Source organism: Tamandua tetradactyla, chromosome 9 (genome assembly GCF_023851605.1).
Source record: "Tamandua tetradactyla isolate mTamTet1 chromosome 9, mTamTet1.pri, whole genome shotgun sequence".
Lineage (NCBI taxonomy): Eukaryota > Metazoa > Chordata > Mammalia > Pilosa > Myrmecophagidae > Tamandua > Tamandua tetradactyla.
This window is the reverse complement of record NC_135335.1, coordinates 25,669,888-25,693,956: the sequence shown is the minus strand read 5'-3', so window position 1 is coordinate 25,693,956 and position 24,069 is coordinate 25,669,888. Positions and strand designations below refer to the sequence as shown.

The 24,069-nt window shown below is 37.4% G+C and overlaps 2 pseudogenes across 1 annotated transcript in view; both read right to left on the bottom strand.

Moving 5' to 3' along the window:
- Positions 1-3,400: 3,400 nt before the first annotated feature.
- On the bottom strand, positions 3,401-7,074 carry LOC143645636 (golgin subfamily A member 7 pseudogene; annotated as a pseudogene).
- A 14,613-nt stretch (positions 7,075-21,687) lies between these two features.
- LOC143646846 (olfactory receptor 4C5-like) overlaps positions 21,688-24,069 on the bottom strand; it is a 61,459-nt pseudogene continuing 59,077 nt past the window's right edge. Inside the window, exon 8 of the transcript XR_013157665.1 lies at positions 21,688-22,838. The product of XR_013157665.1 is annotated as an olfactory receptor 4C5-like (transcript). The remainder of the gene's footprint in view (positions 22,839-24,069) is intronic.

The following is a 24,069-nucleotide window of genomic DNA, read 5'->3' as shown; positions in this document are numbered from 1 at the left end:
AAATATTTTTGGTAGAATGGCAAGAGAAAAAGAATGAAAACCCAAGTTACTAAAATCAGCAGCGAAAGTGGGGACATTGCCACTGACACACAGAAATAACAATTTTAAGAGAATACCATATGTAATTGCAGGTCAACAAATTAGATAACCAAAATTAAATGGACCAATTCCCAGAAACACACAGAATATTACTCAGATTATTAAGAAATTGAAAATGTGAATATATTTGCAATAAGTACATGATTAAATTTGAAAAAGAAAGAAAAAGTTTTGATAAATAAATCCCAGGACCAGGTGGATTCACTGCTGATTCTATTAAATAATTTTAAGAAGAATTAGCATCAAACTTCCTCAAAAGATAAAATAAGAGGTAACCTCCCTATACATTTTATAAGTTCAGTTTTGCTGTGATAGCAAGCCAAAGACATAACAAGAAAATAGAGAGCAATATCTCTTCTGATATAATTACAAAAACCCTCAACAAAATACTAGAAAACCAAATCAAACCTTGTATTAAAAAATTATATATCATCACCAAGTGGGATTTATCATAGGGATGAAAGGGTAGTTCAAACTTGAAAATCAATCAGTGTAATTAATAAAGCACATTAATTAAATTTAGGGAAAGAATCCACATGATCAGCTCAGTTTATGAAGTAAATCATTTGTCAACATCGAAACCATTTCATGATTAAAAAGAGAAATATCTCAACAAACCAAGAAATAGGGGAATTACAGTCTGATAAAAGGAATCTATGAAAAACTCACAGCTAACATACTTCATAAAATCAGAAACAATATAGGATATCTGTTCTCACTACTATTATTCAGTATTGTAATGGAAGAGGTAATCAAAGACATTAGGAAAAGACAGAAAATACATCCAAATTAGGTAAGAAAGAAATAAAAATATGTCTCTGCATACAAGACATGATCACAATATAGAATATACTAAGAAATCCACACATGCAAACGAGCCATAAGAAATGTTACAGGATATAAGACCCATATAAAAATATCAGTTGCATTTCTAAACTATCAATGAACAAACTAAAAATTAAATTAAGAAAATAATTTCACTTACAATACCTTGGAAAAGATTAAAATTCTTAGGAATAAATGTAACCAGTGACATGAATGGTTCGGATACTGTTTCAGTGTGCCAAAGCTGCCAGAATGCAACACACCAGAGATGGACTGGCTTTTAATAAAAGGGGATTTATTTCATTAAAACACATAGTTCTTCAGAAGAAAGGCAGCTAACTTTCAACTGAGGTTCTTTCTTACATGGGAAGGCACAGGGTGATCTCCGCTGGTCTCTCTCCAGACCTCTGGGTTCCAATAACTTTCCCTGGGGTGATTCCTTTCTCCATCCCCAAAGGCCTGGGCTGAGCTGTGAGAGCTGAGATGAGGTATGCTGAGCTGCTTGGGCTGTGCTACATCAAGTTCTCTTATTTAAGCTTCCAGTCAATGAAATCAAACATAGCAGCCATGCCTCCTAGTTGACTGCAGATGTAATCAGCAACAGATGAACTTCATATGCCACTGGCTAATGTCCACAGCAGCAGAAGTAAGAACCCTCACCTGGCTAAGATGACACCTGAACCTAACTACCACAGATAATGAACTCTACAAAAGATTATTGGTAAATATTAAATAGGATATAAATGAATAATATGACCTGTGATGATGGATTAGAAGACAATATAATTAAAATGGCAATATTCTCCAAAGTGATGCCTAAATTCAGTGCAATCCATATCAAAATCCCACTGCTTATTTGAATAAATGGAAAAGCAGATGCTCAAATTTATAAGGAATTGCAGGTCATTTTGAATAGCCAAAATATTCTTGAAAAAGAGGAACAAAGTTGGAAGACTCATGCTACCTGGTCTCAAAGCTTATTATAAATCTAAGATAATGAAAACTGTGTGTTACTGGCATAAATAAGGACAAATGGCTTGTTTGAATAAAAATAAAATTCAGAAATATATCCATATATGTATTGTCACAGTATTTACATGGGTTAAAAGTATATTCAATAGGTAGTAAATAATCTCAATGAATAGCTCTGGGGAAACTGGATATCCACCAAAAGAAAAATATGGAAAGTTACCTCTTCTGACATAAAAAAATTAAACAAAATAGGCCAATAACATAATTATGAGAACTAAAACCATAAAAGTACTTGAATAAACACAACAAAAATCTTCAGTACCTTGCATTTGGCAACAGATTCTAAGAGAAGAGACCAAAAGGACAAGCAAGAAAAGACAAAGTGGTAAGGAAAAAAGATAACAAATTGTACACAAACTGTTTAAGAAAAATACAGGAGAGGCATTACAAAACTCATTTTATGAAGCCAAATTCTTAAATATCAAATCTCACTAGAAAAATAAAATGACAGACAAATATAAATTGTGAATACATACTAAGAGTACTTAACAAGATATTTGGTAATGGAATCCTTCAGTGTATATAATTTTTGAAAATCCATTCATAAAACTTCTATTCCACTTACATCACATGTTCTTGCAGGTGTTCTTAATAATTATGTTTGGACTGCTCATGAAAATTTCATGAGACATTAAAAAATGCCAGCCATCACTGAACTATTTCCATGTTAACTATTTTAAGAGTACATGGGTATTAGGCATGCATCAAAAATTAACTGAAGTAAAAAGCTGGAAAAATTAAATAATAATGTTTGTTTTATGCTGTGCTTGAAATACATGAAGTAATGGATATCAAGCCACACATTTTTTTTGTTGATCTTTAAAGAAAGTTTCACTAATGTGTTCGTATATTAGCAAAGTTATTGCAATGGTTTAAAAGGCAGACAGACCCACTATTATAGGCTGTAAAGGAACAAAAGTGTTTTATACAATTAAAATATTTTACAGACTTATGGGATTTACTGAATATCTAACAAACCTATAAGAAAAATTAAATCTGAAAACTAAATCCAATATTAGAACCTACAATATCTCTGAAAATAAAACTTATGTTTATTACTTCTAGTATATTTCTTAATTCTCTCCTAAATACATTGTTAAAAAAAACCCACAGACGAATTAGGCATAAGAAACCCTGAAACTAAGAAATGTACAGACAAAAGAAGGACTGGAAATATTGATTTAGACTTGGGAGTTGTACTTGGAAATCACTTGCTTTACATGAACCATAAGATTTCTGTGTGCTGAATACTGTATTTGAAGAAAGTCTAGGATTCTTAAGGTTTGCCAGAAGGAAGAGTTAAAAATTAGCTATAAATAGTATTATTCCTGTTGAATTTTTCCTCATAAGTTATATTCATAGCAAAACTATAATTAAAATATTTATTGAACTTATTACACATTCAGGAACATAGCAGGAAACATTTATGTGTTTCATGGTTTAGTATCCACTTTATTCTGCTTATTTATTTTTTGTAATGAACAAGCAAAACATGTGTCTTCCCAATATTCATGATAATGCAATAATGCAAAGTTCTCCAAGGAAAATAACTAGAAACTGCATTAAATACTGGTTTAATTAAGATTAACTGCTGTAATGAAACAAACGACATTATACATTATTTTTATAATAAACTCTAGTTTGAGAAACTAAACAGCAAAAATTGATCTTAACATCTGACTCATGGCAAAACTGGTAATTACTTGAAATCTGGGAGATGCATTAGCAAAAGCACAGACACAGTCTATCCCTCACCAAAATCCCAGAGAAGATCATTTTATTAACTTGGGGGAATAAGACTGAACACTGGGGAAGATATAACTTCTTGAAGTCTAAAGCCATCTGGAAAGCTTACTGGGGGGAATGAAGAGACCCAATGGTACTGGTGGCACTTAAGAAATCAACTTTGCATTAGGATGACAGCATATTTTATCAAAAGGCTTTGAGTAAAAAAGTGAAAGGCTTCATTGTGTTTTCTCAGAAAGTAATCAAATGATGACAGAGTCCTACACAATTCTGGGACACAAAGTGGATGCTGAGTGACCAGAGGTCACCCCAGGTATGGAATTTTAGAAAGTGAGTCCTTGGAATAAATGGCACATGGCTCTGGAGGCAGATACAAAGGAACGATGCTGTGGAGAGGAGGTAGGGGAAACTTTGTGATCAGCCAGTGGACAGATGAGGGTCCAAGCTTAAGGTGGAATCTTTAATTCTGTGGTTTATCTTCCCCTTCTCATACCTCTGTCTTCATAAATGGTTATTTCAATAACTCAAAGTCCTCTTTCAATGGGATCTTTCATGAGGAGGCCTTGGGGAACATATATTTTCTCATTCTGTTCTTGCATGTATTTGGAGACTTTCTTCAGAGCTTACATGCATAAGAAGATGGTGTATGCCATTAAACAAGCCAAACAGCCTTAAAAGTATGACTGGCCCACAAGCTTCTCTGCTTCTGATAGAGGCTATTTAATGTTCATACTGTTTCTTCAAATACACATCCCCAGCTCTGTGGGGAACTTGGTCTGAACTGGAAGAGTGTGCCACTGCTGTAGTCACACTGAATGAAGACCTTCCCAGACACTGGGACCTGTTGCAGCCTCACGGTGATGACATGATCAGTTGCACAGCCTCCTCTGCCCTCTAGCTGCTGTCATGCCACCTTCCCAATCCACAACAACTCATTTTTATGGCATCATAAATTGTATGTTTGTCCTCAGGTTGCCTCAACATTTAAACACAAATAAAATGAGTAGCAAAAATAATGAGGTAACTTACCAAATCATGGAATTTGAAATGATTATTCCCTTCTCCAGAGTGAAATGGGCCAGAACACTGTATAAAGGAACATTTCTGCAATGTAATCAAAGGTAAGCACTTTGAGTTTTTTTATTACAAAAATACACATGGCTGAATATGTAGCATCCATGACATATCTATATCTAACCCAGCCTTGAAAGTGTACCAAGCCTTAAAGAACCCTTGATAAGTGTGATGGTTAAGTTCTGGTGTCAACATGGCCAAACAATTATGCCCAATGATCTTGTCAGGCAAGTACTGGTGTGACCATTGTGTCAAAGATCTTTCATGGCTTGTTGATAAACTTAAAGGTTGGTGTATTAAGCCATCAGTCACTTGATTACATCTGTGGTCAACTAAACTGTGTCTCCCACAATGAAATAATACAAATAGTTCAAGGCTTTTAAGGAAGAAGAGAGACTCTTTCACAGTTTTGCCAAGCCTCTCCTGTATAATTCATCGACACCCTTCACCAGAGCTGACAGCTTCAACGCCTGCCCTATGAATTTTGGACTCTTCCGTTTCCATGCTTGTGTGGGACACCTTTATAAATCTCATATTTACAGATCTCTCCTGCTGGTTCTGCTTCTCTAGAGAATCCTAACAGCTTAATACCAGGAGTGATTTTTTTTCAACATGGGCAGGCACCGGGAATTGAACCCGGGTCCTCTGGCGTAGTAGGCAAGCATTCTTGCCTGCTGAACCACCATAGCCTACACACCAGGAGTGATTCTTGATAAACATAATCTTAAAAGTTAGTTTCTAGAATTGACTTTTATACTCTGACTAGACTCAGAGGCAGTAATGCCTCTGTATCCCAAAATCAAGGTGGCGCTTATAGTTCATGGGGTGAATGTGCAAAAGAGATACTCAAAATATCAATTAGATTCTGCTAATTGTACACTTATATGAACAAAGGCACTGGGTAAAATGTTTTTGACATCTTTATAGAGATTTGTGGAATTAAGAGTTATGATGTTGACTGGTTCTTGTTTGATACACTGGGTATAGTGATGAGGGAGGAGGATGAGCTGAAGGCTTCAGATTTGAAACTTCAATGCCATATGAATGACGTGAAAGTTTCCATGTGTTCTTTGAAAGATAATCTCATTTCCTATGGATACATACTTGAGATCTCTGAAAACCAGACACAAAGCCTCATTGTGTGAGTAGATTTACAATGTAAAACTAAAATCTCATCCTTGCGTGGTACCTGCTGTTAAAGTAATTGCTTTAATTGGAAAAAAGTGGGATCCTGAAATGTAGGATGGTGATATATGGCTTGATGAAGTTGGCAGGATCCTGAGAATCTGGCCCATAAGCCCAGGAACTGCCCCCCCCCCCATCACATTGCCTTCTCTTTCTCAAACCAGAGCTATGGTCTTTTGGGGAGTTCCTTACAATCAGTTGACTATGGAAGGTAAAGCTTGGACCTGGTTTACTGTTGGTTCTGCTCAATATGCAGATACCACCCAGAACTGAAGAGCTGCAGCAATACAACCCCATTTTGGGATGCCCTTAAAGGATGGTAGTGAGAGGAAATCTTCCTAGTGGGTGGAACTTTGAGCAGTCCTTCTGGCTGGTCATTTTGCTTGGGAGGAGAACTCACCAAATGTATGCTTTATACTAACTCATGGGCTACTGCTAATGGTTAGGTTGGATGGTAAGGGATTTGGAAGAAACATGATGGCAAAGTTGGTGACAAAGATGTCTGGGGATGAGAGACCTTTCTGAGTTTGCAAAGAACTTGAAGATATTTGGGTCCCATTTGAATGATTACCAGAAGGTGACTTTAGCAGAGGAAGGTTTTAATAATCAAGTGGATAAGATTACCTATCCTGTGGATCAAACTCATCCTCTTTCCTGAGTCACTTTTGCCATTGCCCAATGAGTTCATGAACAAAATAGGCATTGTGGTAGGGATGCAGGTGATGCCTGGATTCAGCAACATGGGCTTCCACTCACCAAGGTTGACCTGGTTATAGCCACTGCTGAGTGCCCAATCAGCCAGCAGCAGAGACCCATACTCAGTCCCTGATGTGGCATCATTACTCAAGGTGGATCAGCCTGCTACCTGGTGGGAGATTGATTACATTGGACCACTTGTATCATGGAATAGACACACACTCTTGTTATGGGTCTGTATTCCCTGCATGTAATGTTTCCACAGAAACTACCATCTGTGGACTTACAGAATATCTTATGCACTATCGTGGTATTTCACACAGCAATGCTTCTGACCAAGGAACCCACTTCACAGCCAATGAAGTGCAGGAATGAGCACATGCTTATGATATTCTCTGGTCTTACCATGTTCTCCATCATGCAGAGACAACTTGGTTGATAAAATGGTGGAATGACCTTTTGGAGACTCAATTCCAGTGAAAATTAGGTGGCAATACAAAGCAGGGCTAGAGCAATGTTCTCTAGGAGGCTGTGTATGATCTGAATCGGTATCCACTGTATGGTGCTGTTTCTCCCATAGTCAGGATTCACATGTCCAGGAATCAAGAGGTGGAAATGGCATGGCACCCCGCACTATCACTCCTAAGGATCCACTATGAACATTTTTGCTTCCTGACCCTGAACCATTAAGTCTACAGGTTTTAGTTCCAAAAGAAGAGTTCTCCTTCCATGACACATGATATTTCCATTGAACTGAAAGTTAAAACTGCCACATGGCCACTTTGTGTTTGCCATAAACTGAATAAACAGGTATGAAAGGGGATTACTGTTTGGCCTAGGGTGATTGTTGCTGACTTTCAAGGGAAAATATGACTGTAACCACACAATGGAGGCAAAGAAGAGCTTTTATCTGGAATACAGGAGATAGCCCTAGGTGTTTCTTAGTTCCAAAAGGCACAGTGAATAAAGTCAATGAAAAAATGTAACATCCAATCCAGGAAGGAGTACTAATTGCCCAGAAAGTTCAGGAATGAAGGTGTGGGTCATCCCACCTGGCAAAGAACCATGTCAAGCTGAATTATTTGTTGATGGTATTGGGAACACGGAATGGACAGCAGAACAAGGAAGTGATAAATATGAACTATGACCAAGTGACCATTTACAGACATGAGGACTTGTGATTGTAAGATTGTTTCCTCCCTGTTTTGTTATGCTTGATTTTGTATTTGTGCATAGACAAATATCTTGTTTTCCTCTTATTATTTGACAGAAGTTGTATTGTTCATGTTATAATATTTAAGTCATAGGATATGAAGTTTAATAGTGAATATTACCTAAGGACTTGTACCCTATTCTGGAGAGATGTAGTGCATTTCCAGTTGTATGCAGGGCAGTTGGGTACTATCAGGTGAAACATATGTTTTTTATGGTGTTTTAATTAGAAATCAAGCATGTTTCAAGGTGATGTGCATAGCTGCCAAGTTGACAAGTGGTGGAATGTGATGGTCAGTTTCTGGTGTCAACTTGGCCAAATGATTATGTACAGTTGTCTGGTCAGGCAAGCACTGGCCCAACCTTTGCTGCAAAGATAATTTGTGGTGGTTAATTAACTGAAGATGTTTGATTAAATCCTCAGTTAGTTGATTCGATCTGTGGTTGATTAAATCTGCAATCAACTAAAGATGTCTCCTTTAGTGAAATAATCTAATCAGTTGAAGGCTTTTGAGGTTGGAGAGAAAATCTTTCACTGCTTCTTTAGCCAGTGAGCCTCTCCTATGGAGTTCATCCAGACTCTTCATCAGAGCTGCCATTTCCACACACTGCCCTATGAATTTTGGACTTTTCCATTTCACGGTTGTGTGAGACACCTTTAGAAATCTCATAATTACAGATCTCTCCTGTTGGTTCTGATTCTCTAGAGAACACCAACACAATAACTATGCTTGTGACTGGAATTAATTATCCCTTTTATCCCCTGCCAGGACAAATCATAATATAGGAGTTTTCTCTTTGCTTGGAAGCAGTTTTAACACTGGTCCTGTGAAACCACAATGCCAAACATTTCTAAGTTTTTAAAAAATTCCACACACCCATGTTGGCCACTTCAAGATGACATCAGATAATTCTTTAAATATTAATTGCCTCTGCACCTTAAAATTAAATATAAAATTCACATAGAAAATGCAGAAATTAAAATAAAAGTAACACAAACCTGTCATAAATCATAAATGAAAAACTATTTGTGGGACGGTGTGAAAGACAAATGGTCTTCTGTGTAAATTTAAATGAGGAAGCCAAAAGTTGGAAAGTCAGTTAATTTCCCCAACTTCTCCTGCTTTCATGTCTTCTCCCTGGGTTTCTGATGTCCACAGTGTCAAGCGGTTTCTCAGCAATTGCATTATTAGTGTGCTGTTTTCATAGGGCTCTTCACATAATATATCAAGTTCAGGATTGGCTCCATCAAAAGCTGTCTTTATAAGTGGGCAGGCTTCCTCTGGGACTTCAGAATCCCACAACAGCACAGGAATGTTAAGGGCTAGGCCTAATCTGATAGGATGCATTGGTTTGATTTCCTTTTTCTGATTCCCAATGTTTTTTTTTGCATGGCAGGCATTAGCCCAATGCTTCTTAATATTGGAAATTAACTTTAAAAATATATTCAAAATCTGTATATGGAAACTAGAAAACATTTCAGAGAAAATTAAAAATATAAATAAATGTAAAGATAAAACAATTTAATGGATTAAAAAGCATTATTTTTGCAATGTCATTTTCCCCTTATTATTTATTTTTATTTCATATGTTCTACTAATCTGTTGATAAGGTAGATAAAAGGGGCATCAGACACAAGGTTTTTGCAATCACACAGTCACATTGTGAAAGCTATATCATTATACAATCATCATCAAGAAACATGGATACTGGAACACAGCTCTACATTTTCAGGCATTTCCCTCCAGCCTCTCCATTACACCTTGGTTAACAAGGTGATATCTACTTAATGCATAAGAATAACCTCCAGGATAACCTCTCGACTCTGTTTGGAATCTCTCAGTCATTGATACTTTGTCTCATTTCACTCTTCCCCATTTAGGTTGAGAAGGTCTTCTCAATCCCTTGATGCTGGGTCTCAGCTCATTCTAGAGTTTTTCTCAATCTCTTGATGATGAATCTCAGCTCATTTTGGGATTTCTGTCCCACATTGCCAGGAAGATACAAACCCCTGGGAGTCATGTCCCACATAGACAGCAGAAGGGTGGTGAGTTTGCTTGCTGTGTTGGCTGGAGAGAGAGGCCACATCTGAGCAACAAAAGAGGTTCTCCTGGGGGTGACTCTTAGGCCTAATTTTAAGTAGGCTTGACCTATCCCCTGTGGGGTTAAGTTTCATATGAACAAACCCCAAGACTGGGGGCTCAGACTATAGCTCTGGTTGCCTATCCTGCTTGTGAGAATACCAAGAATTCAACTTGCGGAAGTTGAGTTTTCCCTCGTTCTCACCATTCCCTGAAGGGGACTTTGCAAATACTTTTTCACTCACTGATCAAATCATTCTGGGATTCATCAGGGCATCACCTGGACAAACCAACAAAATCTCATGTCATATACAAAGTTCCATGTTCAACCAACTATCTACATAAGTTATATTAGGAGATGCACTAGTCAAAGTATAAATTTGTACCAAATAAACATTTTTTGCTTTAGTCTCACACATAAGTTGAAATTTTGAAATATTAATTACCATCTATTTTCAGCACACTGCAGTAATGACATTCTTTTGTTTTTCCTCATGCAAAAATATTTTTTAAATTTGTACTTTTAGTCACTATCATTATACACTCTAGGCATTCCTAGATTATACCATCTCAATCTTTATCATCTATCTTTCTTTGTGATTTCATTTATGCCCCAGCCCTCCTCTCTCTATCATTCTCATATGCAGCTTCATTCAGTGTTTTAGCATAATTGTATTATAGTTAGGTAATACTGTGCTGTCCATTTCTGAGTTTTTATATTCAGTCCTGTTGCACAATCTTTATCCCTTCAGCTCCAATTACCCAATATCTTACCTTATTTCTATCTCCTGATGGTCTCTGTTACCAATGAAATATTCCAAGTTTATTCACTAATGTCAGTTCATATCAGTGAGACCACACAGTATTTGTCCTTTTTTTCTGGCTAATCACACTCAGCATAATGTCTTTAAGGTCCATTCACCTTGTTACATACTTCATAACTTTATTCTGTCTTAAAGCTGCATAATATTCCATCTTATGTAAATGCCACAGTTTGTTTAGCCAACTGTCTGTTGATGGGCATTTTGGCTCCTTCCATCTCTTGGTAATTGTAAATAATGCTGCTATAAGCATTTGTGTGTAAATATCCATTTGTGTCCTTGTCCTCATGTCTTTTGAGTAGAGACAGCATATAGATGGGTCCTGTTTTTTAATCCATTCTGCCAAACTATGTCTTTTGATTGGAGAGTTTAATCCATTAACATTCAGTGTTATTACTGCATGGGTAGTACTTCCTTCTACTATTTGCCTTCTGGATTTTATATGTTGTATCTAATTTTCCTTCTTTTTTTTACTCATAGTCTTCCTTTCTACACTCTTTTCCACACCTCTCTCTTCTGTCTTTGTATCTGTCTTTAGTGTTCCCTTTAGTATTTCTTGCAGAGCTGGTCTCTTGGTCACAAATTCTTTCAGTGATTTTTTGTCTGAAAATGTTTTAATTTCTCCCTCATTTTTGAAGGACAATTTTGCTGTATATAGAATTCTTGGTTGGCAGTTTTTCTCTTTTAATAATTTAAATATATCATCCCACTGTCTTCTTGCCTCCATGGTTTCTGCTGAGAGATCTGAGCATTGTCTTATTGGGCTTCCCTTGTATGTGATGATTGCTTTTCTCTTGCTGCTTACAAGATTCTCTCTTTCTCTTTGACCTCTTACATTCTGATTAGTAAATGTCTTGGAGTACATCTATTTGGATCTATTTTCTTTGGGGTATGCTGCACTTCTTGGATCTGTAATTTTAAGTCTTTCATAAGAGTTGGGAAATTTTCAGTGATAATTTCCTCCATTAGTTTTTTTCTCCTCCTTTTCCCTTCTCTTATCCTTCTGGGACACCTACAACATGTATATACATGCGCTTCATATTGTCCTTCAATTCCCTGAGTCCCGGCTCATATATTTCCATTTTTCCCCTATATTTTCTTTTTCTTTCCAGATTTCAGATGTTCCATCCTCCAGTTCACTAATCCTATGTTCTATCTCTCAAAATCTACCATTGTAGGTTTCCATTGTTTTTTTCATCTCTTCTACCTTGCCTTTCATTTCCATAAGTTCTGTGATTTGTTTTTTCAGACTTTTCACTTCTTCTTTTTGTTTATTCCTTGCCTTCTTTATATCCTCCCTCAATTCATTGATGAGGTTTTTGATGAGGTTTTCCATGTCTGTTCATATATTCTGAATTAATTGTTTCAGCTCCTGTATATCATTTGAATTGTTGGTTTGTTCCTTTGACTGGGCCATATCTTCAATTTTCCTAGTGTGATTTGTTATTTTTTGCTGGTGTCTAGGCATTTAATTACCTTAATTAGTTTATTCTGGAGATTACTTTCACTTCTTTTACCTAGGGTTTTCTTGCTGGATGAATTTGTTGTCTATGTGTTCTTTGACATTCAGTTCAACTTTATCTGGACGTCTAGCTTAAGTTTTGTTTAACAGGAGAATTTTTCAGTTCTTGTTTACTTGTTTCTTGCCCTGCTTGTATGGTACCTTTCTCCCCACCCTTAGGAGGTTCTACTTAGATATTATAGACCCCAGTTGGATTTTCCCAGACCAAAATGGCCTCCTATCAGGAGGAAAGAGTCACCTGCATCAGTTTTCCCTGAGAGTGAGACCCAGCAGATTGAAAGACTTTCCTGTGAAGTCTCTGGGCTCTGTTTTTCTTATCCTGTCCAGTATGTGGTGTTTGTCTGCCTGCAGGTCCCAGCAGTGTAAGATGATGTGGTACTTTTAACTTTGGTGGACTCTCCCTGCTGGGGGCATGGTAGAGACAGAGGAGAGGTTGCAGGCTGGTTTTAACGGCTTCAAATTACCAAGCCCTGGTGTCTGAATTCCTTGAGAGAGGGATTCCACCTGAGTTGGGCTTCACCCCTCCCCTGGGGAAGGCACAGGCTCCAGACAAGCCCCCCAAAGAGCTCACTTCTGCCTATACCTGGGGCAGTTGCAGCCTGAGAAGTCCTGTTGCTATATCCAAAGGCAGTCAAGGCTTTGTAGAAACACAGCCACAAAAACTTCTGTTTCCTTCTTTTTTTTCCCCCTTTTTCTGTCAGCCCTGCCCCCTTTGCACTGGGGCAAAAATGAGCAACCTCTACTTTGACCAGGTTCACCTAAGCTGGGGGCCTATTTTTAGTAGTCAGAATTTGTTAATTCCACAGTAGGTGTTAGTTGTGCTCAGTCCCCACTGCTGGCAAATTTCCTTTCCTTTCCCATCTGGGAGGCAGCCTGTGGGGGAGGGGTTCTGGCCATCACAGCTTTGGGAACTCATGGTTCTGGGGGGGGGGGGGCTCACAGCCAGTCCAGCTGGTCCAGACTGGAGTATGCTGTGTGTCTGGTCACTGACGTGGCTCCAGGAGCTGTTCTGTACTGCTTCTGGTTATATAGTAGTTGTTCTGGAAGATAAACTAAAATGCACACATTTTTAAGCTGCCATCTTGACCTGGAAGTTGGGCGCAATGTCATTTTTATAGATTCAATTCAATTCCATTTAAAATCAGTAGAGATTTTGGAGAAATTTGCAAGCTCATTGTAAAATCTATTCAGAAATTAAAATGACCTTAGAATAGCACATCACTTTCTAAAAAGCAACATAGTTGGAAGATTTGCTATATCTAATTTCAAGACTTTCTACAAAGCTCCAATACCAAAAACTATGCAACATTGGGATAAGGATTTGTGGTGCAGAATAAAAATTCCACAAATAGACTCAAATATTTTGTTTACAGAAATAATTCAATGGAGCCAGAAAAGACTTTGCAATAACTTCTGCAAATCAACTAGGTATACATATGGATAAAATAAAACTTAAACATTATTTCAGACCATACATAAAAATTCTAAGTGGGTCAATGAGAGACCACTGTGTTAAAGGTAAATCTATAAAAATTTAGAAGACATTTTTATGTCTTTGGAATAGACCAATGTTTCTTAGATATGACAAAATGAGAATGAACCTTAATAAAAAGGTGAAATTTGAACTTTGACAAAATTTTCAAACCTGCTCAAAGGAAGACCTTATTTTAAAAATGAATGTCAAGTTTTGAGAACATTCAAAACTCAGTAAAAAGGTTAACAGAAACTCAGTAAAAAGGTTAAAATGTGCAAAAGCTTTCAATGGAAACTTCACAAATAAAGACATTTAAATGGTCAAAAAGATGGAAAAAATCAGCCTCATTAATCCAGAGAGACATTCAAAATAAAACCACTATAATCTATCACTAGTATCTCCTAGAAGAAACAAAAGAAAACAAACCAAAATACTAAGTGGCAAGGAGGTAGAACCACAAGATATTCTTGTGGTTTGTGTGTATTTATATTTCATAATCTGCCTGTAGAATCAGAGCAAACTTTAATGCGTAGCCCTCTGGGTTTTTTACCTATTACTGAAGCCCATTAGTAAAATGTGGAAAACAATGTAAGTGATCTTACAATTTACATTAATTACCATTATTTTTGCGACTCACTGCTCCACCTCTCAAATACTCTATACAAAAGAATGAAGATAACCAAAAATGGTAGCTACATGAGAAAAATACATGATTTTTCTCACATTATTTAAATGTTTTAAAAATATTACAAGCCATTAACTCAAAAATAAGCACCACCTGAATATCTTGAGTGGATGTGATCATTTTTGTATAACTTATTGATTGATTGAAAGGACTTAAGAGACTGGATTTACAGGAGTTCTCATGCTCAGCTGTGTAATTTAAAAGGCATGCACATAAAACTTGTATTTGTAAAAGTGCCTATAAGTCAGTACATCATAATAGATTTGAAGGTTTAGAGCCTTTTCTTCTACCCTACAGATAGGAACCATCATACGGTGTTTATATTTATATACAGAAGCCAGTGAGAAAATCATATTCAGTTAGATCCCCTTGCTAAAGAATACCTAGAGGAGGAAGATAAAATCTGTAGGGAGGAGGGCTCCACTTTGGTTTCCTCCATGTCAGCTTCTGATGTGGACTTCGTTTAGGTTTACTTTGAAATGTTACTTCAGTAGTATAAAGCTTTGTTTTTATGGGAGGATGCAGAGCAGGATGCAAGGCATGGTGTTGGGAACAACAGTATGGTTGTGTGTTGCATCTCAGATATAGGCACAGGTTGAGGACACTATGCTGGTGCCTCTGAGCATGGTATGCTTGTCTCAGAGTTGCAGAGGTGTGGTGTGGGGCCTGAAGGTATGGGGTGCAGCTCAGGCAGAACCTGGAGAACAGGATCAGGGTGCTTTGTGGGGGACACAAGGGGTAGAGCATGGTGGGAAGCAGATGAGGAAGCTGTGTGGGTGCACAGGTGCTTCTGTGCAGGTAGAATGTGGGTGGGCATGGGAAGTATGGGGGTCATGAGTATTAAGGTGTAGGGTAGGTATTACAGAGGTCAGGGCATGGGAGGACAGTGTGCAGGAGTTTCCTTGTGCAAGGGGAGAGGTCCAGAATGCTGTGGATGCAGATGTGTGAGTGTGTAGAGTCAGGCACAAGTCATCATGATTGGGGTCCATGGGTCAGAGGGGGGTTGGCATTAGGTGGGTGGTGCACTGACATGGGTGTGCAAGTGTGGTAGAGGTGGGAACATGGTGTGCACATGTATGCAGGATGGAGGCTGTGTAGCATAAATTCACCCATGAGCACCTGCCAGGTGTAGCGGTCACAGGCAGCCAGCAGGAGTTGTGTCTGTGTGGGCTGGAGGCAGGTATGGCCTGGATGTGCATGTCAGCACTTGCCCAGAGATTGGGGCCATGACTGGGAGGTCATGCACATGTGCAGATTTGGGTATCTACAAACTGATATATGCATGTACAGAGCTCAGAAGTGTGGTTGTGTGACTATACGGCCTGGAGGTGGGTGTAGCTTGGGTGTGAAGGTAAGTGCTGCAGCCTATAGGTGGTGATACAGCAGTCAGGAAGGAGGAGGTGGGTCTCTGGAGCGTTGGGTGAGACTGTGGTTGTTCAGGAGAAGTGGGTTGGGCTGGGGCAGGCATGCGTGTGCTTAGGATAGGTGGTTGGGGTGGGTACACAAGTGATGGGGCAATGGGGTGGATGTGCTTTGAATGCAGGGTGGCAGGTGATTGCATTCAGATATGGGGGGGTGAGTCACATGTCACGTGGCTTTGTTGGCAAGGGTAGCACATTCAAGCAACACAGCTTGATTTACTTCCTACTCCCCATCTGTGCACTCCTGAGGATACCAGGCTACCATTTGGAAAGGGGCACCCTATGCTGTTTACACCGCCAGAGGGTCTCTGTTTCTCTGCTTCTCAATTCTTCAGCCTTTGCAACCAGGGCCTCTTATGTGGTGGAGAAGATCATCCTGGGTCACTTACACCTTGGAATTGCCTTCTCAATTGCCTTCCCATCCCTTCTCTAGCTGCTCCTTAGAACAGGGGCAAACTCTGACCTATCCTATTCCATGATCTTCCTGGAATTCTATCTGGACTGGCTTGTAACAATGACACTTACTTAATTTAAAAATTACAGTTCTAAGGCCATGAAAACTTCCCAATTAAGACATCCACAGAATGAGACCTTCTCTGAAGACTGGTTACTAGTGAAGCTTCTCTGGGGCTTTTTCTGTGAGCTTCTCTTAATATCATCTCTCAGCTTCTGTGTGTTTTTCTGTGTGTCCTTTACCCTATTATAAAGACTCCACCTTGAATGAGATGAATCACATCTCAATTTAAATAAGCTGATCAAAACTCATACTACAATAAGTAAGCACACAGGTATGGATTAAAAGAGCATGATCTTTTCTGGTATACATGAAGCTCTGAAACTAACAGAATGATATACTAAGATATTCTCCCTTTCATGATTATTTATATGATTGCTATTTTCCCATCCTGTGATTTTTTTGACATTTTTGTTCTGTACATATTTTTCCATAGTTGAATTTTTAAAACATTTCCCTAGCCAAATTACTCTCTATTTTTATAGCTTGCTTAGAAATATTTTCTTGGCTTTACACTTACCTAAATATTGTTCCACACATTTTGCATTTAATTTTTAAAACAATTTTTGGTTCTATATTTCATATTTAAAATTTTTGATCCAGCTGGAAATTTATTTTGAGATAGAAAATTAAACAGAGAATGAATTTTAATTATTTATCTAGATGGTTGGTTATTACTTTATCTTTCACCATTTCTTAAATCACAACTTCATTGTATTCTAAATTCTCACATGTGTTTGGGTCAATTTCAGTGTTCTATTCTGCTTCAAAGGTCTCTTTATTCATGTGCCATTTAAAACATTATATAATTGCACTTAATCTATAATACTGTTTAATAACTAAGTCTAATATTCTTTCATTATGATCCTTTCCTAAAGATATTCCAACTCTTGCATACTTATTATTCACATTAAATTCAAAATTAGCTTTTCTAAGAACAAAACAAAGTATAGTTAGTGTTTTCCATAAAACTGATTTAGGAAGAGTTTATATATTTACAGAATTGAGAATTTCTTTTCCTTATTTCAATTAGTGAAGTACTCTTTTATACTTTTAGAAGTACTTTACATTTTCTTCATATAATGTGTCAGTTTGAAGCTGTTATTGTACCCCAGAAAAACTATGTTTTAATTCTGATGCAATCTTGTGGGAGCAGCCATTTCTTTAATCCTCTTTCAATATTGCTGGGTGGGATCATTTTATTGTTTCCATGGAGATGTGATCCATCCAATTGTGGGTGGGACCTTTTGATTAGTTTGTTATCATGGAAATGTACCTTCATCCATTCAAAGTGGGGTTGCTTACTGGAGTCCTTTAAGTGAGGGCCATTATTGGAAAACACTTTAGGGCTTTGATAGCCTGTGTAGCCAGGGATCTTTGGAGATACAGAAGGAAGTCAACCCCATGGAAGCCTTATGAGATGACAGGAGAAATCTAGCAGAGGTCATCATGTGCCTTCCCAGCTGAGAGGCGTTCAAAACCAAAAACCCCAGCAGAAACCAGCCACATGACTTCCCAGCTGACAGAGATATTCCAGACAGCATTACCCTTTCTTGAGTGAAGGCAACATCTTGTGGTGCCTTATTTGGACATTTTCATGGCTTTAGAACTGTAAACTTGCAACTTAATATATCCCCTCTTAAATCTGTTCTATTTTGGTATATTGCATTCTTGAAGCTAGCAAACTAAAACATATAGATTTAGCACTTTTCCTTATACATTTAGTGTTTTGTATATTCTTGTTGCTCTTGCTATTTTACACTGGAACTGGCCTTCTATTATATTTTCCAAAGGTATTTTTTTCCAAAGATATTTTGTCTGAAGACAGTGAATCTACATATTTAAAAAAATTTAAATATACTTATCCTGTGAAAAAAAATCATCTTTTTAATTGTACAGTTCAATGAACTTTTCAAATACACAACTTGTAAATCCCCCTGATTAGAATCACCACGTTCTAATACAGATTGATTCTTCATCTGAAAACTGCTTGTGCCCCTTTGTAGTCAACCCTTCCACCTACTTCCAGGCCCTTGCTAATCTTGATTGGTTCCTATATTTTTGCCTTTTTCAAAATGTCATGTAAATTTAATGTATTAGTCTTTTAAGCTTGGATCCTTTCCCTTTATGTAATGCATTTGAAATGTGTCCTTGTTGTGTATATCAGTAGTTCATTACTTTTTACTGTTAAGTAGTACTCCAATTTGTGATCACATGATAGTTTGCTTGCCCATTTTCTGATGGAGAAATATTTAGGTTGCTTTTGCCAGAAATTTTGCAGGATGATTATTTTTAAAAAATACATGGAGTAAAAATGATTTCAGGGAAATAAAAGTTAAGAGGATCTATCAGCAGAAGGCTTGAATTACAAGGTATAATAAAGGAAGTCTTTCAAGTAGAGGGAAAATAATACTAGATGGAAATATGGATGTACACAAAGGAATAGAGACTACCCAAAATACTAACTACAAACATAAATACATAGGACTTTTCTCATGTCACTTAATATATATTTTTACAGTTAAAAGTAAAATAAACTCTTCCTATATAACCTGGCAGACTGTGTCAAATTTATGATTAAATGGGAGGATTTAGGAGACAGGAATTTCAGTATTTCTCATCCTCTGAATAAGTGATATAAAATGGAGGATACAATTTTTTTTTGTGGGTGTCTGGGAGTCAGTATATCATAATGTATTTGGCAAAATAGTGCAGGCTCATCCTACATCCTAACGAAGAGAATCTTGCAGACAGAAATAAGTACCATGCCTACATGTGGAAGCCCTCGAGAAAATCCCACTCAACCCCAACTCTTTGTAACAGAAAGCTAGAGAAGGAGAAAAAGAAACTATATAGAGGAGGGTGCCACTTCCATTTCCTCTCTCTAAGCCTCTGCTGTATAGTTAGTTGCAACTACTACTGGGATCACCTGGAATGGTGCAATTCACTTGGAACTTTGAGTTCTGGTCTTTTCCATACTTAAGGAGATGATGAGTGGAGGGATGGCATCCTCTCTACCCACAGAAAGATTCACCATTGAGGGCTTTCTTTCTGGCAAAAGTGAGAGTCCTTGGGGATGCAGTGAAACACCTATCCACTTATGTAGGCCATGGTTTCCATCAATCTGCTTGATATGAATTCTACCCCAGTAAGAGGATGTCATCAAAGACAGGAGAAGACTGATACCTACAGGGAATGTCCTGGAATTCTCAACTAGCTTGATCACTGATTCCATACAGACAAGAGTGGAACTGATTTTATTATTCCCTCCCATATGATTTTTGTCTTCCATGGCCAAAAGCTTCAGTAGGTCAGCCAGGACGTATAAACAGTTTGGGGATGCTTTACCTTGGGAACTAGAACTAATATTTCTGAGGAGACAAGAAGCAGTTATATGCAGAACATAAGTAGACATATTAAAATTAAATGGGAGCAGGCCACAGTGGCTCAGTAGGCAGAGTTCTCATCTGCCATGGTGAAGACCTGGGTTCAATTCCCAGTGCCTGCCCATGCAAAAACATAAATAAATAAATGGTAGTCTCCACATATTTTCATTGTTTGTACAGGAAAGCATAAAGGCAAATGTTTTATAGAAACAATTACTGATGATTATGCCTGATGTCAAAATTATTCCTATTTTTCTGACAAGTACAAGGTAAGGTTTTCTTCTGAGTTGAAAGGAAAATTTCTGGGATAAGGATTATAAAAAATTGGTACAAGTCAGAAGATGTGCTGAGAAGAATGTGTAGAAGAGTGATTAGCTGGAATAGACAGAAAATTTGCTCAAGGAACACTGGAAACTAGGTCACATTTGAGGTTATAATTGTTGTAGGTACACTCTAGGGTATGATTGTGTAATTTTCTTCAGCATTGCCAAACAATTAGGTAAAGGGAAAAAGATAGTGCTAAAATGTATGATTTCAGTAACTCAGTAAGTATAGAATGTTATACAGACACAGAAAAAGGTTTATTTTGACTTCATTTGCAAATATTGTTATTTATTCATTCCACACTACTTGGAATATAGATAATAAAATTATCTTAATTTATTTTCTTTTTAATAGACAAATCTTTATAAAGATAATCAATGCATTAGTCATGATAAGGTGCATTTCCTGTTGAAATGAATCCTGAAGTCTCTGTAACTTAACATGTACAAATTTATTTTTGTTCAGGCAAAGTTCATGGTGGGTTGGGTGTACATATAGGATTTGTGTGTTAAATCCATGTAGTTGCTCAATTATACAGGTTTCATCCTCTTAGCATTGACATCTTAATGTATTTTCCCAGGCTTGCTGCAATAAAGCAAAAGAAATCTGGATAGTAGCACACTGACTACTAAATGTTTCAGCCTAAGTGTGAAACACACTTCTGCAAACTAATAATATGCTCTTTCTTAAACACAAGGAGGCAGAATATGTTTGCACAACTTGGGTATTTGGGGATGAGCAAATGGATTGGATTCATAGAGAAAAAGTGACCTCTCAATTGGAATGAATTATTTGCTAACTCTTGCATATTAATTTGGGTTAATATAGTTCTTTCAAAGATAAAAGGGACATTGTATTGATTAGTAGGGTATTTGTCCTGATCCTAATCTTGTTTCTCTTTTGTCTACATTCTTTCTCTTAGAATTGTACTGTAAGTGGCTACATCTCAAGTGGAATGTAATTGGTCTATAATTTTCTATTCACTTTGAATGTACAGCTTTCTACCTTTATTACTCAGACATCAGAAGCTCTCTTTTAGTGCTAGTTATTTTTGTTCTGATTATTGAAAGCTCAAACCCACTCACAAAAAGATATTTTGGAGATGGAGCATTGTGTGGATGTTTTTGATACAGGAACTGTTCCACATATATGTTCTGAGAATATCATGCAAGACTTTGCTCTATGGCTGTCCCTGTATAATATAATATTCATACTTGGCTTAATGCAGGAAAAGTGATTTATGCTTGGCAGAGCCCAAGTTATAAAGCAAAGGTGCCCCATGAGTTGTGCAAGACAGCAGAAGGATTTTGGGGTAATAACTGCCTTAACTTTCTCTCATTTATCCAAATACATTTCTGGTTGATGTCTTCCTTCCACAATAATACAGCTACACTGCAATTAAGTTAATTCATTGTCAACAAAATTCCTAGCCAGAAATGCTTTTAATAATATATTTTAAGTATTTGAGCTATTTATTGCATGAGTTATATTTAAAGATTTGCAGAAATATTTTCTGTGGAATATATAATGAAATAGATTTTCCAAACTGCAAATTTTTATATCAATTAACAATGTCTTATTGATTAATAATTTGTACATGCACAGAAGTTTCTCATTGGAAGGGACTTTATTCACTTTTCAATTAAAGTTGATATTTTACAAAAGGGGAATCACATAAGATTCCATGCAACAGGGGGATAAGTATAATATTGCATATTTTGACAGTAAGCCCATTATCTTCTGAATTACCACATTTTTAAGCAAAAAACATGAACCATTTATCTTTAGTTTCATGATTTGTTACCCACAATAATCCTTTGGCTCCAGAGCCTCATCATTGCCTTTTTCACTTCTGCATTTCTGAGTGTGTAGGTTAAAGGGTTTAACAAGGGTGTTATCATAGTACAAAATACAGCCACTGCTTTATCAATAGGGAAGGTGGTCATGGGATGAAGGTAGACAAACATGCAGGGCACAAAGAATAAGAAAACCACAGCAACATGTGCAGCACACGTGTATAGTGCCTTCTGTCATCCTTCAGAACTGTGAGACCTCAGGGAGTAAAGGGTGAGGACACAGGAGGTGATAAGAATGGAAAACTGAGTATGCACCAAAACCCACTATTGGCAGTAACAAAGAGTCCAAAGATGTGTGTATCAGTGCAGGAGACTTTCAGCAAAGGGTAGAGATCATAGAAGTGGTTAATGACATTGGGACCACAGAAGGGCAATCACAGCATAAAAAGGATTTGAACCAGACCACGAAGAAATCCCCCAGCCCAGGATATGGCCACCAGGACACCACATATCGGTCAGCTCAGTGTGATTGCATAGTGCAGAGGCCTGCAGATGGCCACATAGCAGTCATAGGCCATCACCATGAGCAGGATGACCTCAACTCCCCCAAGGAAATGCATTGTAAAGACCTGAATCATGCACCCAGTAAAAGAGATGATTTTCTTCTCTATGAGTAAGTCAAATATCATTTTGGGGGCAGTAGTAGAAGAGAAGGCGGCATCTTGAAAGGACAAGAAAGACAGAAAAAAAATGCATAGGGGAGCCTAAGGCTGGGCTGTTGGCCACTGTTACTATGATGAATAGGTTGCCTGCCATGATGAGAGTAGATGATTGTGAACATGAAAAAGAAGAGTTTCTGGATATCTGTGTCAGGCCAAGCAGGATGAATTATGTCACATTGTTCACTTGTTTCATGATCCAGTTTTCAATGGATAATGGATTTATCTGCAAATAACACAGAGATTGCAGGAATGGTAGATCAATTTTCATCAATAAAATAAAGTATCTATTAGATGATTTGTTTCTTCTAAGACTGATGGGATCCCAAACAGATAAACCCTAAACTTAAAGTACTGCTGCATTGTTAATCGTATGCTATGTTGACTACACTCTTCTACATACACATGCAAACACACACAGCACCATTTATGATTGTTTTCATGCCACACCCATAAGTGTGTCTGGATCTCTCCCAATTACTGCTAAAGTGTTTTCTCACATAGTAAACATGGGAAGACTTTTAGGGATGAGCAGAAACTTGAATTCCTGAGAGTTAGACCCCTGTGTCTCTTTTCAGTTCATTCAGACTGATGAACTTAAACTTCTGAGCATCTAATCCTTTTTATGCCAACTAGTTTCAGGATGACTCTCAAACATCGGTGAGTTCTATTTACAACTGGGGATCATGTAATCACATTTCATGCTTAATTGAACTGGGTGAATACCTGAGGCTGAAGATACACTATGGCCGTTAGATTTGTGAGCTCATGCTTAATTGAAGCAAAATCGCGTAAGAATATCATGGATCCCTTATCAAACACCTCTGTAAGAATGATATCCTTAGGAAGATAAAACATATAGCTTGGTGCAGCAAATAGTCCCCACATTTATTTCTTTGTAACTTTAAAATCTATTGTTTGGAGAACTTCTGTCATAATCAATTTCATGTGTCTCTTGCAATTCAACACTCCTTTTAAGAACATTTGTGAAACATTCTCCAGACCTGTTCACTAAATAGATATTGTAATATGAAGACACAAAAGCACCATAATTGGGTGGGCCATGGTGGCTCAGCAGGTAAGAATAGTTGCCTGCCAAGCCCGAGGACCCGGGTTCGATTCCCGGTGCCTGCCCATGTAAAAAAAAAAAAGGAAAGGAAAAAAAAAGTACCATATTTATTGCTCAGAGCATGTTCTTTAGAATAGACAGAATATATTTATGGTTTGTTTTCACTGGTAAGTGGATGAATGATGTTGTATATGGACCATAGTCTTACTGAGCTGAAAAGATGTTTTTATATATGATGTAGGAATAATAACAAAGGCCATAAAAGAATTAAAGAATATCATTATCTTTTATGTCAAAGTTTGTATCCTGAACATAAAAATATAGTGTTCTGCACATCTCCAAATGATTATTATTAAAAGATCCAAAATGAGAAAAGCACATAGCCTAA